Below are 18,015 nucleotides of genomic sequence, written 5' to 3'. Positions count from 1 at the left end.
AAGGGCACTAACACACCTTGTTCCATTCTCCAAATGGGGAAGGGGGTGGGTGCACAGGGTGCCACAGTGACATGGAGCAAAATGGGGCAAAATGGAGGGGTGGGGGGTGGGGAATTAGTGTGAAGAGGTCCCTAATCCAAAACATGACCACTATGTCTTTCTGGCTCTAACTGCAAATCAATAATATTCCCATGATCATGGTTGCCTATGGGAATATGTCTGAGACTTCTGAAACAGAGCTAGTGCTGGTACATAATCTGTAGAGCCAGGTTCATATTATTAGAAATGTCCATAAGTTTGTCAAAACTGATTCTTGCTCTATAATTGGAAATGTGTGCAGTGGGAAGTTTGAATTCTAGACTTTTCTTGCAGTCAGTTCCCCTTGGGGCTTTATCTACATCGGTTGCTTAGTCCAGTCCAGAGCAGTAATACTTCAGACTATTCAGTGGTGGCCACACAATCTGTGCCTGACTAACTGAATCAAAACTGCTTCAGTCCCAGTAGAGCAGTGGTTCTCAACCTAGGGCCCCCAGATATTGGCGTTAAACTCCCAGAAATCCTAACAGCTGGTAAACTGGGATTTCTGGGAGTTGTAGGCCAAAAACATTTGAAGACCCACAGGTTGAGAACCACTGCAGTAGACCAACAGCTTCCCTTCCCTGCCAGACAGACAGCAGCAGAGCTCCTGGCCAATGTGGGCACCCTGTACTTGCACTGACCTCCTCACATTAGAGTGCCTATCCATTAAATATCCTGTGGCTGTCTCCTGCCGAATTCCAGGGTTTGTAGTTTAGTGAGGCCTAGGATCTCTCTGGTTGAGCAGTTTATAGGTTCCCTCCCTAAACTACAAACCCCAGAAGGCAGGAGGCAGCCACAGGATTTAGATATTCTAGTGCAGTGGTTCCCAACCTTTGGTCCTCCAGATGTTTTGGACTTCAGCTCCCACACTTCCTAATAGCTGGTAAGCTGGCTAGGATTCTTGGGAGTTGAAGTCTGAAAAAGCTGGAGGACCAAAGATTGGGAACCACTGCTCTATTGTGATGTGGTGGAGAGCAGCAATGGTGTCCACGTGACTAGAGAGAAAGAGAAATTGCACAGTTAGATTACTTTTGTGTCTTTACTCACTGTAATCTGGAACCCTAAATCGACATGCTTTCATTATTTTTTTGAAGGTACAATGTTCCAAAAAACTGACCGTTCTAACATAAAGACCCTGTAGCTCTAGTAAAGAGATGTTACGTATCCATATCCAAAAAACTTTTCTGTTATTGTTGTTGTTGTAAAATATCCTAGACTACAAAAAAAACCCAGCCTCTAGTCAGGAATAAAATACAGTTTGAGTATCTCTTTTCTTAATTTTTTGGGACCAGACATGTTTTGAATTTTATATTTTGGAATACCTGTATTTGTAGATGCATACATAATTAGATGGGATACAAATCTAAACCTAAAACACATTCATTAAAACTACTCTAGAATGGGTCTTCTCAGTGGTGGCCCCCCGGCTCTGGAACTCCCTCCACAAAGAAATCAGATTAATCCCCACATTGGACTCTTTTCGGAAAAACTTGAAAACCTGGCTATTTCAATGTGCTTTCGATTAAATCGGCATATCTCTACCTCACCTATAGCTTTGCACTGATGTATGCCTCTTTTTATGAACGGCCTTTATTCCTACTATACACAGATTTTATCCCTCGCCCCAAATCTGAATATGTCCAGGGCACTGGTCAGTTTTTGGATTATTGAATTATGGTGTTCCATATTTTTATATATTTTATGTACTGACTTTGGAATGTAATTTTATGCTATGTATCATTGTGTTTTTAGGATTTGATCCCCATGTAAGCTGCCTTGAGTCCCTTTGGGGAAATGGGGTTGGATAGAAGAATAAAGTTACAGTAGAGTCTCACTTATCCAACATAAACTGGCTGGCAGAACATTGGATAAGTGAATATGTTGGATAATAAGGAGGGATTAAGGAAAAGCCTATTAAACATCAAATTAGGTTATGATTTTACAAATTAAGCAGCAAAACATCATGTTATAAAACAAATTTGACAGAAAAAGTAGTTCAATACGCAGTAATGCTATGTAGTAATTACTGTATTTACGAATTTAGCACCAAAATATTACGATGCATTGAAAACATTGACTACAAAAATGCGTTGGATAATCCAGAACGTTGGATAAGCGAGGGTTGAATAAGTGAGACTCTACTGTATTATTGTTATTATTATTATTATTATTATTATTATTATTATTATTATTATTATTATTATTATCTCTGTGGTTAACAGTCGCTTGATGGGCAGATAGATTGATTATAAAGGTAAAGCCAAAGCACTGCAGTATGAAAATCATAAAAGGGACTTAATGTGGGGATTTGTAAAAGGCATCATGATGAAATGGGATGTGTCGGCAGCTGATTGGCTGAGTATGCCAGGAGCCAGAATTCTGATTGACTACTGTCTCTGGCTTGCTGCTGACAGAAATGGTTTTAACTGCCATTTCACCTCAGAGAGTGAAGAGAGTGCTCACTGGAAACAGCCAGGCATGAAATGCCTGCCAACTCTCTGAAGCCTGATTGTTTCTGAGGCAAATGAAGTATATTTAAAGACTGTTTAAAAGGACTGCTTATTCCCTCTGTTCTCTGTAGGAATTCAGAGAAACTGCTGTATATATTGTTGCTCTGTTTGATCTTTTGAACTGAAGTAAAGTTACTGTTGCTTGTTACACAAACCTGAGTTACACTTTATTACACTGCAGGGTATATTTTGGTTCAGAAACAGTGGTAAAGCTTCTATTTATTCACATCTACAACCTCCAACACTTAAGACTTCTGAACATTCAGTGATGATTCCATCTAAATGAATCCCATTGGAAGCAAGAGGATGGGAAGCATACCAGTCTGCTATGAACACAGCGCAAAGGGCTGCCTGATTCCAGGTGAAGAGAGGTATCTTCTGCCAATTTCGCCTATGTGTAACCCCCTTCAAATGATGTAATGATAAGATACAGTTTAAATAAGATTGCCTTGGGCTTCTAATACACTGCTATTTGTCTAGGAAAGTAAATCAAACATTATTTAGCATTGCAAGGTCCCTTGTGTTTATCATGCCATAGAATTCCTGCTACTAGCCCAAGTTTCTGTGGCAGCTTGAAATACGTAGTACTTACTACTTTGTTAGTTTATGGAACCACAGGCTAATATCCCATGAAATCGGCTGCTGATCATTACCTAAACTGTGACCCTCACGCTTTAGTCTGGATAAACACCAACTAGAGCAGTTCATAAGTTACAACTGTTTATCTACAGAAAGACAATCCTTAAAGTAACCCCAGTCAACAGAAGGGCAACATTAAAGACAAAAAGTGATCTTCTTTTAAAAGGGCCTTTCAACACGTTGAGGTTAAAGGAACAGCTCTTAAACATTTCAAGCTTAGCTTTGCAGAAGAATCATTGGTCGGTTGCCATTAGTTCACCCTTTCCAAAGTCAAAATATTTTCTCAGAAAATATTATTTGTCACACAAGCAGATGTCAGAACACAATCCGTTATTTTTCTTAAGTATGTACACAACAAAAAAATGGCTTAGGCACCCACAGGGTGGGAGTTTGCTTCTAAAGTTACTTTTGAAGTGTCTGAAGACAATCACAAAGTTCAACTCAGCCAAAATCAGTTGGCAGTGGACACACTGGAAACAATGGAAGGGGGCATGCATGCAGCAATCCAAAGCGTATTTACTCAGAATAAAGCCCAATTTAATTAAGATTGTAATCCTATCACTAGGGTAAGTGAATAGGATTACAGCTTCATCTCCATTCCAACCAACCCTCCCATGCCCCAGGATTGTTCCCCCAAATTTTGCCCTAACAGAGCCAATTGTGCCTTATAAACTGGTCATATCACTGCATTTCCTCCGCTTGCATGATGCATTTACACAACCCTACCTACAAAGAGATCACTTCCAAGTTTTCTTATTTGGGGGAAAGGCTAAAATGGGCTAGAGCAGTGGTTCTCAACCTGTGAGTCCCCAGATGTTTTTGGCCTTCAACTCCCAGAAATCCTAACATCTGGTAAACTAGCTGGGATTTCTGGGAGTTGTAGGCCAAAAATATCTGGGGACCCCAAGTTGAGAACTACTGGGCTAGAGAAACTGTAAATGAAAGGCTAGACACTCCTTCCAGATCTCTGGCAATTGCTCATTGCAATACAAGCACTCCTGGTGGCACAGTGAGTTAAGCCCTTGTGTCGGCAGGACTGCTGACCGAAAGGTTGGTGGTTTGAATCTGTGGGGGAGGGGGGAGCTCCCATCTGTCAACTCTACCTTCCCATATAGGGACATGAGAGAAGCCTCCCACAGGATGGTAAAACATCAAACATTTGGGCATCTCCTGGGCAACGACCTTGCAGACGGCCAATTCTCTCACACCAGAAACGATTTGCAGTTTCTCAAGTCACTCTTGACACACACAAAAAACTGCTACACAAATATACTAGAGAAACTTACTTGTGAGGAAATATGCACAGGATCTTGTGTGTGGTGGATACATTTTCAGGGTGGTACGTGGTCCAATTGGTTGTAGAAAACAAAAGTAAAGAGTTTTTTGGCTCCTTGAAGAGTAATACTAAATATTCAATATACACAAAATGATTATGGAGGTACTTTCCCAAACATTGTTGATAGCACAAACATTGCACTGTTGCTAAGGCAATTATTGGGACAAACTTACATAATCTTACTTCAGACCACAAGTGACAGAAGAACAGCATAACCCCCATACTCATAAAGGTGGTACCCATGTCTTCACTGACCACATCCAACAAAATATGTCCTTTCTTGACAATTCTATGCTATGCTTCTGCCTAAAGTTACCATAGAGTCACCCTGGAGAACCTAGCAAATTTCTAGATTCTCCAGCATGGCTCTACAGTAATTTCCATTGAAATCATTCATTTTAACAGGGCTTGCTATTATCCACAGTTTTCTGTTTAGGAGTGTATCCACTGTGTATATGGGAGCTATATTGTAACTGGGTTGTTGTATGTCTTTCGGGCTGTGTGGCCATGTTCCAGAAGTATTCTCGCCTGATGTTTCGCCCACATCCTCAGAGGTTGCCTGCCATAGATGTGGGCGAAACGTCAGGAGAGAATACTTCTGGAACATGGCCACAGAGCCCGAAAGACATACAACAACCCTGTGATCTCGGCCATGAAAGCCTTCGACAACATATATTGTAACTAATTAGTATTGGAAATAGCAACCTTCTACAATAATAATAATAATAATAATAATAATAATAATAATAATAATAATAATAATAACTTTATTCTTACACCCCGCTCCATCTCCCCGAAGGGACTTGGGGTGGCTTACATGGGGCCAAGCCCGGAACAACAATATAAAAGCAAACGCAAACAATACAATAAATCAATCAACAATAAAACATCAAACAACGATAAAACAGTCATAAAAAGTCACATACAATGATAAAATCTTAAAATCCCAAGGATCTGGGTCAAGGTGCAAAATGTGTCAAAATCGTCAGGGAGGAGGGATTTCCCAGCTGTCATAGTCTATTAAAGTGCAAGCCTCCTATACTAGTTATTTATTATGTACATAATTGTGATTGCTTACTATATTGTATTATATATTGGTATGCAGTTTTCCCTTAACTCTATGTTGTTAGGGCGGAACTACAGACCATGTGATCCAGATCTTAAAATGGTCAGAGTGAGACTCCATTTTAGAATGTGTTTGAATCGGAGTCAGTTGAAATCAGTTAAGTCAATTAGAAGTCCGTTGCGGCTTGAGTCAGTTTGAGTTAGAAGTCAGTTGAGGCAGTTGATGTCAGTTAGAGCAGCAGTATAGTCAATATGCTGCAGTGAGATGTTCAGTTAATATATGAGTCTGTTTGCAGTAGATGTATAGTACAGTATAGTACAGAAGTTGATATATTATTCAGTTAACATGAAAACAATAAGAAATGTACCTATATGGTAAATACATGAAATTTGTATGTAAATCAACTATATTAACTTTTAACAAAGACTACTCATTTTTTGGTCTCCAGAGAACATGATTTAAAAGTAATATATTTTATAGGAGAGTAGATATATTTTTGTGCAACCTAAATAACACTGCTATATAGATTGTGCATTTGCATATCTTAGTTCCTAACAAAGAATATCAGAATAAATTAAAGAATTGCAATGGCAAGGTTGCAGTATCCATTCAGCAGCAGTAGAAGCAGCTGTAATGATCGTGACCTGAAACCTATAAAACACATTTCAAGCTGACCTCGGTTAACACCAACAAGCTTACCCATTTGGGTTGTAATATCAAGTGACCACATAACACCACAATTAATTTATACAGCTTTATTGTTGAAGAGCTGATCCTGACAAGTTTGTTTTCTAAACAAACAACCAGGGATCACGAAACAGGCCAAAATGAAGTCTCTTGAGACCTGTGCGGGACAGAGGCTAAAACTCCCAAATGAACTAAGACTTACTGCACAGTAATCCCTATAGCCTCTCTTTCTTACGAAGTTGATGGATGAACGTAACCATTGCCCACAGGTTCAACATACTCTTGCAGGCTAGGAGAAATCCGTATAGCTAGAAGGATACATTGGATCTTTTCAGCGAATATTTTCCCATGCAATGATTGTATTATTAGAAGTGAATATAGAAACAATCACTTTAGTTAAGACATTTGGAGGTGAATCAGGGCAGCATTACTTACAGGTTAAGCATTCCTCCTCCAAAATGTTTGGGACTAGAAATGTTCTGTTTTTCGGGGGATTATAAAATATCAATATTTTTATATATGTACATAATGAATATATATATATATATATATATATATATATATATATATATATATACACACACACACACACACACACACACACACACACACACACACACAATAACGGCACTCCATGCAGTCATGTCGGTCACACGACCTTGGAGGTGTCTATGGACAATGCCAGCTCTTCAGTTTAGAAATGGAGATCAGCACCTTCCCCCCATAGTCGGACACAACTAGGCTTAATGTCAAGGGAAAACTTTTACCTACTTAATGAAATCTCTCTGAAATAGGACCACAGTATAAATATGAAATTCATTTATTTTTCTTATTCACAAAGTCAGACAGTGGTTTTGTGCAGATTATTTCTTATAATTTTATGCATGGACAAAGTTGTGTGCATTAAACCATCAGAAAGCAAGAGTCACTCAGAACATCGCAGTCATTGTCTATCATATAAATATCACTTTTGAATGTAAAAAGGGACTCGTTAGAAAAAGCAGCTCCATATGTTTTTCTCATTTGTGCTTAAGATGAATGAAGTGGTCATTGGTGACCATTTAAAAAAAATAAATTATAAAGGTGCCAAAGGATATTACCAAACCGCCTCAGGATAAATCTGCTACGTGAAAACTGACAGGTTGCTATGCATCTTTCAATAGTGTAATGCTTTGGTTTCCGTGTGAACAGCAGTCTTTTATAAATACCAGAAGTCTTCTTCCTTTCTCTCCTAAGTTTACCTTCTTCATCTTGCCTGTAACTTCCTTTAACAAGATAGGGAAGTGCAGTGCTGTTTTGTTGCCAACAAATGAGAGGTATTGTTTTCCGGCCCTCATTGTTGGTTTTAATGTCTTGAGGGATTTGGTTGCAAACAAAAAAGAAAAGAAAACAAAAACAACTGAACTCTGCAGATTCTGTAACCATGTTTCAAACTTGGGTCTTGATCACACTAAGCCGTTATACCATCTTTTGGTATAATCGCATGATGATGATGATGATGATGATGATGATGATGATGATGATGATGATGATGATGATGATGATGATTTTATTTTTGTACCCCGCCTCCATCTTCCCAAAGGGACTCGGAGCAGCTTACATATGACACAAAGTGTCTAAAACAATGCATAAAATAAACACACAGTACAATACAAAAAGTAAAACAAATAGCATATAAAACAACAATTTAAACTCAGAACAGTGCCCAATAACCTATGGGGTTTGGGGTTTTTTTTTGTGTCAGGAGCAACTTGAGAAACTGCAAGTTGCTTCTGGTGTGAGAGAATTGTCCGTCTGCAAGGACGTTGCCCAGGGGACGCCCAGATGTTTTGATGTTTTTACCATCCTTGTGGGAGGTTTCTCTCGTCCCCGCATGGAGCTGAAGCTGATAGAGGGAGCTCATCCGCGCTCTCCCCGAGTTGGATTCAAACCTGGCAGCCTTCAGGTCAGCAACCCAACCTTCAAGTCACAAGGCTTTAACACTATGCCACCAGGGGCTCCAATAACCTATGGTGACAGTTTGTTTTCTACAAGAGAGAGATACCAAAAATAGCAGGAAATATTATGATCTGTTATTCTTTCTGTGCTACCTCTCATGATGAGAGATTTGAGTAGTGATGAGTATGCCATAATGATGCTGTGCCATAATTGCATTATTATGGATAGATGGACGAAAAGACTGATCATGAAACAGTAGCAGGGGCAAATGTGGGAATGATGATGACATTAATGTATGTGATTAAGTCAGCTATCATTACAAGTACAGCTGAAGTAGATTTTCAGCAGTATAATGACATAAGAACATGGTCTGAAAAGGACGTCAAAGTAATATCCTTTCCCTGATGTTCAAATAAGAGAGAGGGTTATAGGCTTTCCAAAAGGATGATTTACACATGGGAAGCTGTCTTGTATGCACACATAGGACACTTCGTATTTGTCTAACTGCACAGTTTGGAAACATTAGTAAAGGTTTTCCCCTAACATTAAGTCTAGTCGTGTCCAACTCTGGGGGTTGGTGCTCATCTCTATTTCTAAGCCAAAGAACCTGCGTTTTCCATAGACATCTCCAAGGTCATGTGGCTGGCATGACTGGATGGAGCACGATTATCTATTGCTCTATTCACATTTGCATGTTTTCGAATTGCTAGGCTGGCAGAAGCTGGGTCTAACAGCCGGCGCTCACCCCACTCCTCGGATTTGATCCACTAACCTTTCAGTCAGCAAGTTCAGCAGCTCAGCGGCTTAACCCGCTGTGCCATTGGGGGCTCCTTGAAAACATTTCTTTCATGAATTACAACTTTCATGCTTTTCAAACTCTGGATGTAGCCCGGGGTCTTCTTTGATGATGGGTAGACATTTTCAAGGTCTCTGGGTGTCCTCCCTTCTTCCTGGACACTCTTCATTTATCATATGATACTTTGAACTGGAGGCTGAGAAACCACTTGAGCCCTTCTGAATAGAAAGTCAATGAAGCTTTACATGATATAAAACTCTCATATGCAGAGTCATGTTGTTAATCCACATAATCTCATATTGTCAGCACTATGTGGCAGCTGCTCTCCAGATTTCTCTCAGATGACTATCTTTTTACTGGAACTTTGTATAGAATATGGCAGGGCTGTATCCTCTCCCCCTACCTATTCAACGTGTATGCAGAACACATCACACGACGTGCAGGGCTTGACATATCCAAGGTTGGAATTAAAATTGCTAGAAGAAACATTAACAATCTTAGATATGCAGATGATACCTGTTCTGTCATGCGCTGGGCCTGTAACTGATTGTCTATTATATAGGACGTACACTTTACGCCCAGTGGGAAGCCAGGGTGCCTAAAGAAAGGTTGTTGAGGAATTTCCCTGAAAAGATGGCCTTGAAGTCTTTAAAGAAATAACAAAGTCTTTATTGACGAACAAATAATAAATCTTCAAGGAGTCTTGTCCCCACAGGACAGGCGATTGGCTTTGAATAACTGTAAAAACCCTCTTATAACCCCTCCCAGGCTATCTGTTATCTGGGCCTAGCTGGTCTGGGACCCACTGCCAACTCCAAGTGCGTCTGGTTGTTGAGTGGACCTACCAGCCAAGTGCTGTTTCTGTGCTGTTGTTCTGTATCCCCGGACGGTCTTTATCCCTGGTGTTCTGTATCCCCAGACGGTCTTTATCCCTGGTGTTCTTTAACCCTGGTACTCTTTAACCCTGGTGCTCTTGAAATATGAAGCTTTTTACAGGACGAGCTGGTCTACGTCCTATAGCTGAGCTTCATAAGTGAGACTAACTTAAAAATGGCTCCTTTCCTCCCAGAGCCCTGAACAAGGGGTGGAACCAAACTTAATGGTGATTGACAGGTGGCCTGTCCTATGATTGCAAACATTTGCAGCAATAAAATAAAGTTGAAGTTTCTGGTACAGCTGTAACAGCACAATACCACTTTGATGGCTAAAAGCGAGGAGGAACTGAGGAGCCTTATAACCAAAGTAAGAAGAAAGTACAAAAGGTGGGTTGCAGTAAAACATAAAAAAAAACCCAAGATTATGGCAACCAGACTGATTGATAACTGGCAAATAGAGGGAGAAAATGTGGAGGAAGTGACACATTTTATATTTCTAGGTGTGAAGATTACTGCAGATGCAGACTGCAACCAGGAAGATGTTTACTTCTTGGAAGGAGAGCACTGACCAATCTTGATAAAATAGTGAAGAGTAGAGACATCACCCTGGCAACGAAGGTCCGCATAGTTAAAACAATAGTATTCCCTGTAGTAACCTATGGATGTGAAAGCTGGACAATAAGGCTGAGCAAAGGAAGATAGACTGTGGTGTTGGAGGAAAATCCTGAGAGTCCCTTGGACTGCAAGAAGATCGAACCAATCCACATTCCAGGAAATAAAGCCTGACTGCTCACTGGAGGGAAGGGTATTATAGGCAAAGATTAAATACTTTAGCCACATTATGAGAAGACAGGAAAGCTTGGAGAAGACAGTGATGCTGGGGAAAATGGAATGAAAAAGGAAGAGGGGCTGACCAAGGGCAAGATGGATGGATGGTATCTTTAAAGTAACTGTCTTGACCTTGAAGGAGATGGGGGTGGCCACGCGTGACAGGTAGCTCTGGGCTGGTTCATGACATCACAAAGACTCGGAAGCGACTGAACGAATAAACAACAATAGAATAATATGGATATATCCACAGTATTTTCTATCTGTTATACCATCCATATGTATCATCTAAGATGTAAAATTATAAGATCCTATTATGGTTTTTTTCCAGTCTAAAGAAGGAATCTGTCTCTGGAAGGCCAGCCTTAACACAAAACTACTTTTCATAGCAATAACATAATTCCCTTAAAAGGATTTGTGCATTTTTTTATGTTTGAAATCTACCCATGAAAATCACATTAGTGCTTTGCTCAGCAACCTTCCCTCTATCTTTCTCCCCCTTTCTCATAGATAGCCCTACCAAAATTGTAGACATTTACAGGATATCTATAATTAGAATCAGCTTGTTTATAGTCCATGGGGAACTTAGTGGTTCCTGAATCTTTAGTAGGCTTCCGTTTACACCACTTGTTGAAGGTTGCTGATGTCTTGACGTCCATGCTGCATCTTTGAAATGTTAAGAATGCATTGTTCATCCCAGCTAAAAGACTGTTAAATCCTTTTACCAGATTTAATAGGCATGCCCCAGTCAAAGAGAGACAGGCTCATAGGCCAACAGAGAGGCAGAAGGAATTGAGGAAAATGATTACCATGTATCTGGATGACTTTTCATTCTTCGTTGATTGATTTATACCTCTATGTTATGGAATGGAGCAGAGGGTGTGAGACAGATGGAAGATGTTGTGGAAAGCTAGAAACCACATTACATTCCAATACTCCCTCAGCCATTCATATGATTACCTACTCAACTTGCCATTAGGTGGCGTCTTTCCTGCTGCTTTTGTCCCCCAGCAAACGTCACCTCATCACCATACTCACAAGTCTTGCATTTCTATAGCTATTTACGCACTATAAAAGTCTGTTCCTAAGAACTTCGTCTAAATATCTGAGGAAGTAGACAAATTTCCTTCCTTCAGGGATGCTTTTTGACATGGATTTGTTTTCTGATTAAGGTAGTATATCCTACTTAGGCAGAGAAAATGTTTGCTGAGGTTGAAATCTGGTCCATCTCCTCTCTCCTCAACACCAGAAGACCTCCTTCATCCTCCCCTCTCTATTATATCAATTATACATGGCTTTGAAGAGATATTGAGTTATTGAGTGTGTAACACCCCTAGACTGCGTGAGCACTGGAAACCAACATGGAGGCCAATAAACAATCTAATATCTTTATTAATGCAATAAAAGAATAAAACAAAAGTATGCAGAGTATATAGGCAAGCAATTGTCCTTTTAGGAAAGATCAAAAATAGTCCAAATAAATGAAGTTATATGTCCAGTATTAGAGTCCAAAGTCTACAATCCAATAACCGAAACACACTCAAACTCTTTGGAAGTTTGAGTGGGGAAAGAGCAAGGATTCACCGGGAGATTCTTGAAGTAAAGTCCAGACAAGGATTCGAGGCTAGGCAAGGTAATTCGTGGTGGATCTGAAACGCAGTCCAAACTTGAACAGGAGTGAAAACACAACTCCCAGTCTACTCGTGAGTAAGCGCACTGAAGGGCCGCTTAGGAGCTCGGAAACAAGGGACGATGTTCTTCTTTGATTAGTCACGTTGACACCGCGATAGGGAGAACTCAGTGCAGAACTTTTATGGAAGTTCAAGAGCTTCCCCCAACAGGTGTTTAACTCCCCAATTGTTCCCAGAGAAAGTAGCTGTTTCAACATGCCTGCCTCCCCGAAACTTCCCAAGGGAAACGGTTTAATTACAATTGTCTCTCTCCGCTAATCTCGTGCTTCGTCTCAGAAACTGCTTATGGGAGTGATGTGTTTTGAGAAAGGACTTCCTATCAAACACAACACTTTCCGGGGAACCAGGCTCTGTTTCAAGGGCGTCTGTAATTGGCGTGGGCACGAAAATGTCAACAGGGGACATCTGGAATGGAACAGAATCTTGCTGAGATGGGAAAAAACCCATATCCTCTTCAGATTGATCTATGATGGCTGCGGGGTCATGGGCCAAAGGTCCCTGAGACATCACAGTATGAGAGAAGTAAATTAATTGATTCTTTTGCAATGACCATTTCATGGCATTTCATTGTACTCCACCACATCTATGGATTCCACCATCCATGGTTTGAAGGTATTCCCCCCCCCCAAAAAAAGACCTGATTTATTTTTTAATCTATTTTTACTTCAGTTGCAGCCTCTACTGAAAAACAAAAGATGTTACTTGATTGAAAGCAGAACTACAGAGCCAAGGCTGTTCCATTTATAGATTAGAATTGTTAAGTCATCATCATGGCATTATCATGCAACAGAGAGGTGGCTGAGCAATGCTTTATATGTTCATGTTATGTGTGTCATAATTTGGAATTGCTTTATGGTAAGAGTGTTCTAATCTTGCTTGTTCTTCATATTTGGCTTATGAGACTGTTTTGGGGCCACATCTGAGAAGCATTTCTAATAGAGAGGACAGAATCCTGCACTTCCCTGTAGGATGAAGCAAAAGCAAACGGCTACACTCTATACTAGGTGCTGTTTTCTTCTTCATTCATAAATTTGACCACCTGACCACGCTCTGATGATGTTTGGCCATGTATGTTCAAGTTTTCATTTGTGAAATGTGGTGGTAATGAGAGCTTCCAAAAGGGAATTTGAGATATTGATGTAGAATTCGCTTGTTGTCAGTAGCTATGAGCCAAGATGGGCATATATTCTCTTCACTAGCAGAAGCAATGCAACTTTGTGTATAACTTGATAAGGCACAGATTCTTCTCTGGCAGGGCACCAATATTCCTGCATCAGTCTACATGTGTAAGATGGCGTCAACAAAGGCTATAATCATTGGGACAAATCACCAACCATTATTATACAGCAGTGCTATCTACAATATCCATAAAATTAATGTAAACTGGAAATTGCTAATAAGACCTAATTATCTTCATCAAGGAAATAGCAGAGTTAATGTGAAGACGTGGTTGAAAAGGCAATTGATTTAATAATACGACCGGTCTTTGTGTTTATAATTGCATTTGCCTTATCTTCATGAGCCATGCTGGTTTAGTACTTAACCAAGCTGTGACACTAAACTGCCATTGGCAGTTTAATAGGTTTATCAGAAAAACTATAGAAGTCTAGGTGGCTATAATTTAAAACTAAACATTTAAGCTATTATTGTAAAATTATCTCCTGAAGGCTCCCATGTAGCCAACGCATTACATTTTATGCCATCAAGCAAACCTGATTAAATAATCCGCAATGCAACCTACTGGCTATATTTCACCATCCTAATGGTTTCTACTTCCCAATTGTGGCCCATTATGAGGTCAATTTTGCAGTAGGCTATTGTTACACTGTAGGCAAAACTATAAGTCCTTTCTAGTGCTTTTGTACGAGGGTTGAATTAAAAGTAATGCTTCCACCTTCGTTACTTGGGTTAGGATGAGAATATTTTAATAAATCAAACGCAGAAATAATCCTTAGAATGTGTTATTTAACTACCACTATTCACTTTTCCACATAATCACCAGACAATTGGATACATTTCTGCCAACAATGAACAAGTTTTCTGAAGCCGTCACGGAAGAAGTCAACGCTCTGTTTCCGCAGCCAGCGTCTCACAGTACCCACTGTGCACAGATCTTCCGATAGCCAAGCAAAGCAATAATATGACCCACACATTCTTGTGAGGTGCCGATTATGCTTGAAATTTCTCGCTGAGTGATATGACGACCGTCCTGAATCAATCTGTCAACCTTTTGCTTGTGAAACTTGGTAGTTGCTGTCACACGATGTCCAACTCTTTGCTTGTCACACAAGTCAGATGTTCCCACCTCAACATATTTAAACTTATTCACCCAACGACGCACAGTACTCACATCAACGCAATCACCATAAACCGCTTGCATTCTCTGATGAATCTCCTTTGGGGTGACACCTGCTGTCAAGAATTCAATGACTGCACGTTGCTTAAGTTGCATTGTCTGTGCCCGACCATCTGTGCAGGGTTCCATACTTCGCACTTTAACAACACAACCATTCAATGCTAAGGCTTCCCACCAAATGGAACTATAGAGGAGAGTCTACTGAACAAACCAGTCCCTGCCACATACCAGTATTGCCATCTGTTGAGGAGTTATGAAGGTGGAGGCATTACTTTTCATTCAACCCTCGTAATAGTGAACAATGTATCATAAAACCGAAGAAAAGAAACCTGTATAATCTCACAGAACACTGACTTAACACTTATCCTGCCATAGTGTTTTCAACCAAGAAAACTTCTGCATTTAGCTTCAGTGTTCATATCTAGTTCACTACTGTCCCAAAACATTGTTTCAGGACTATTGCAGTCTCGCTGGAAAGAGATTGCAAGAAGACGAGCCGAGTATTATCTGAAGACTGATTGGCATTGAATTCCAGATCTCTGATTGTACATATCAAATAGCATGGGATTAAACTATTTAGCGCTAACTACATAGTCCAACAGTCAAATAAAAGTATTTCAGGATGATGTTCTGGAACTGTTTCCCTCCTCCCCCCCCCCCCCCCAGAATGATCTTTGTTGTTGAAGATTGATGGGAATCAAATTCAATTCCAGAGCCGCGGCATAGCACAGCAGTTAACCACCCGCTACAGAAGATCTTGCTGACCAGAAAATCAGCAATTTAAGCCATAGGTGGCGTGAGCTCCCCCCGTCCGCCTGGCTTCTGCATAGCTGGTAGTTCGAAAACAGCTATGTGAGTAGATAAATAGGTATCGCTTTTAGTGGGGAGGAAAAGGGTGTCCTTAAAAACATGCCGGCAGTCTGATCAGGAAAGTGTCTATGAATGACAAAGCTCCTTGGAATGGAAGAATGGAGTAACAGCACCTCCCCATGGCTGAGTCAAGCACTGCATCCAGACGCCGGAGATAGAAAAAAGAAGGGAGCCTGCCTCTATTTAAGCACTGTTCTTTCTTTGTCAATTGTATAACGACATTGAATGTTTGCCATATATATACCTATAATCCGCTCAGTCTCCTCCCTGAGAGATAGAAGTGGAATATAAGTAAAGTATATTATTATTGGAGCCCTGGGTAGCGCAGTGTGTTGAAGCATTGAACTGCTGAACTTGCAGACCGAAAAGTCACAGGTTCTAATCCAGGGAGCGGAGTGAGCGGCCACTGTTAGCTCCAGCTTCTGCCAACCTAGTAGTTCGAAAACATGCAAATGTGAGTAAATCAATAGGTACCGCTCCGGTAGGAAGGTAACATACTGGCCACATGACCTTGCTGGCTCTTCGGCTTAGAAATGGAGATGAGCACCAACATAACTGGACTTAACGTCAGGGGAAACCTTTACCTTATATTATTATTATTCATAGCTTACATATATACCAGAAGAATAGTACATTGTCCATAAACAACTCACAAGCTCCATGAACCATTTTCACTGCAGTCTTTTGCAAAGCAGATGGCCATTCCATAAAGCTACCTCCAATTACTTTACATTACAGTAAAGACAATGCACAACACAATATTGTTGATGGGAGAAAGTCACCCCATTTCCAATACTCTGAAGAATAAAGTTACCAGGTGAAACAAGGGACAGAGCTGCTGTACCTTTAATGTTAGCATAGAAGACCAGAAGAGGTACTGCTCACACAAGAAGCAACGCCTGCTGAAATGTCATCTGCTACACCACACTTAAGGAACCCTGCCCCTTATTTCATTTAAGATTGCAGTTAAACTCAGGCTGAATCTACACTGTCATATAATGCAGTTTAAAAATGTAGATCAGCTTCATTGAATTGGATTACATGGCAGTGTAATCCAGCCTCAGAGAAGGCAGTGTTGTGCTGGTGACAGTTGACAACATCATTTTTAATCAAACAGTGCCATGACCCTATGAGTTGTGGCGCCATGACACCAATGTCAATGAGCAATGAATATTCATTCAAACAACTTCAGTCTGCCACTTAAATCTCCTTCCCTTGTGTACAACATTGCGCTGCAAGTAAGTTGCCAGTTTGTAATCTTCTGCTATACCCATTAGAGAAAATAATAGGCTCCAATTTTATGAGTTAGAAGTTGACAAAATCACCCCCCCCCCCAAAAAAAAAAACCAAAAAAAAACCCCCAGTAGTCAAATTTTGACATATCAGGTATTTGTATAAAATTTGGTCCAGATCAATCGTTGTTTGGGTTCACAGTGCTCTCCAGATGTAGGTGAACTACATCTCCCTTAAATCACTCTCAATTCCTCCCAAATCCCTCTAGTATTTTTTGTTGGTCTTGGGGGTCCTGTGTGGGAAGTTTGGCCCAATTCTATTGTTAGTGGAGTTCAGAATGCTCTTTGATTGTACATTGGGGGACGCCTGCTCGGCCCCACAACCATTGACTTGTGGGGTCCCGCAGGGTTCAGTACTGTCCCCCATGTTGTTTAACATCTACATTAAGCCGCTGGGAGAGATCATCCGGAGTTTCAGAGTGCGGTGTCATCTGTATGCAGATGATGTCCAGCTCTGTCACTCCTTCCCACCTGTCACTAAGGAGGCTGTTCAGGTCCTGAACTGGTGTCTGGCCGCTGTGTCGGACTGGATGAGGGCCAACAAATTGAAATTGAATCCAGACAAGACAGAGGTCCTCCTGGTCAGTTGTAAGGCTGAACAGGGAATAGGGTTACAGCCTGTGTTGGACGGGGTCGCACTCCCCCTGAAGACACAGGTTCGCAGTCTGGGGGTTCTCCTGGACTCATCATTGAGCCTGGAGCCCCAGGTCTCAGCGGTGGCCAGGGGAGCCTTCGCACAACTCAGACTTGTGCGCCAGCGTACCACCCCCCTGTTAAGCCAGCTCCACTGGCTGCTGATATGCTACCGAGCCCAATTTAAAGTGCTGGTTTTGACCTACAACGCCCTAAACGGCTCTGGTTCAACTTACCTGTCCGAACGCATCTCCTCCTATCAGCCCACGAGAACCTTAAGATAATCCGGGGGAGGCCCTGCTCTCGATCCCACCTGCCTCACAACATGACTGGTAGGGGCGAGAGACAGGGCCTTCTTGGTGGTGGCTCCTCGGCTGTGGAACTCCCTCCCCAGTGACATCCGGCAGGCTCCATCCCTTC

Source organism: Anolis carolinensis, chromosome 5, assembly GCF_035594765.1.
Source record: "Anolis carolinensis isolate JA03-04 chromosome 5, rAnoCar3.1.pri, whole genome shotgun sequence".
Taxonomy (NCBI): Eukaryota; Metazoa; Chordata; class Lepidosauria; order Squamata; family Dactyloidae; genus Anolis; species Anolis carolinensis.
The sequence above is the reverse complement of the archived record's forward strand: the minus strand, read 5'-3'. Positions refer to the sequence as shown.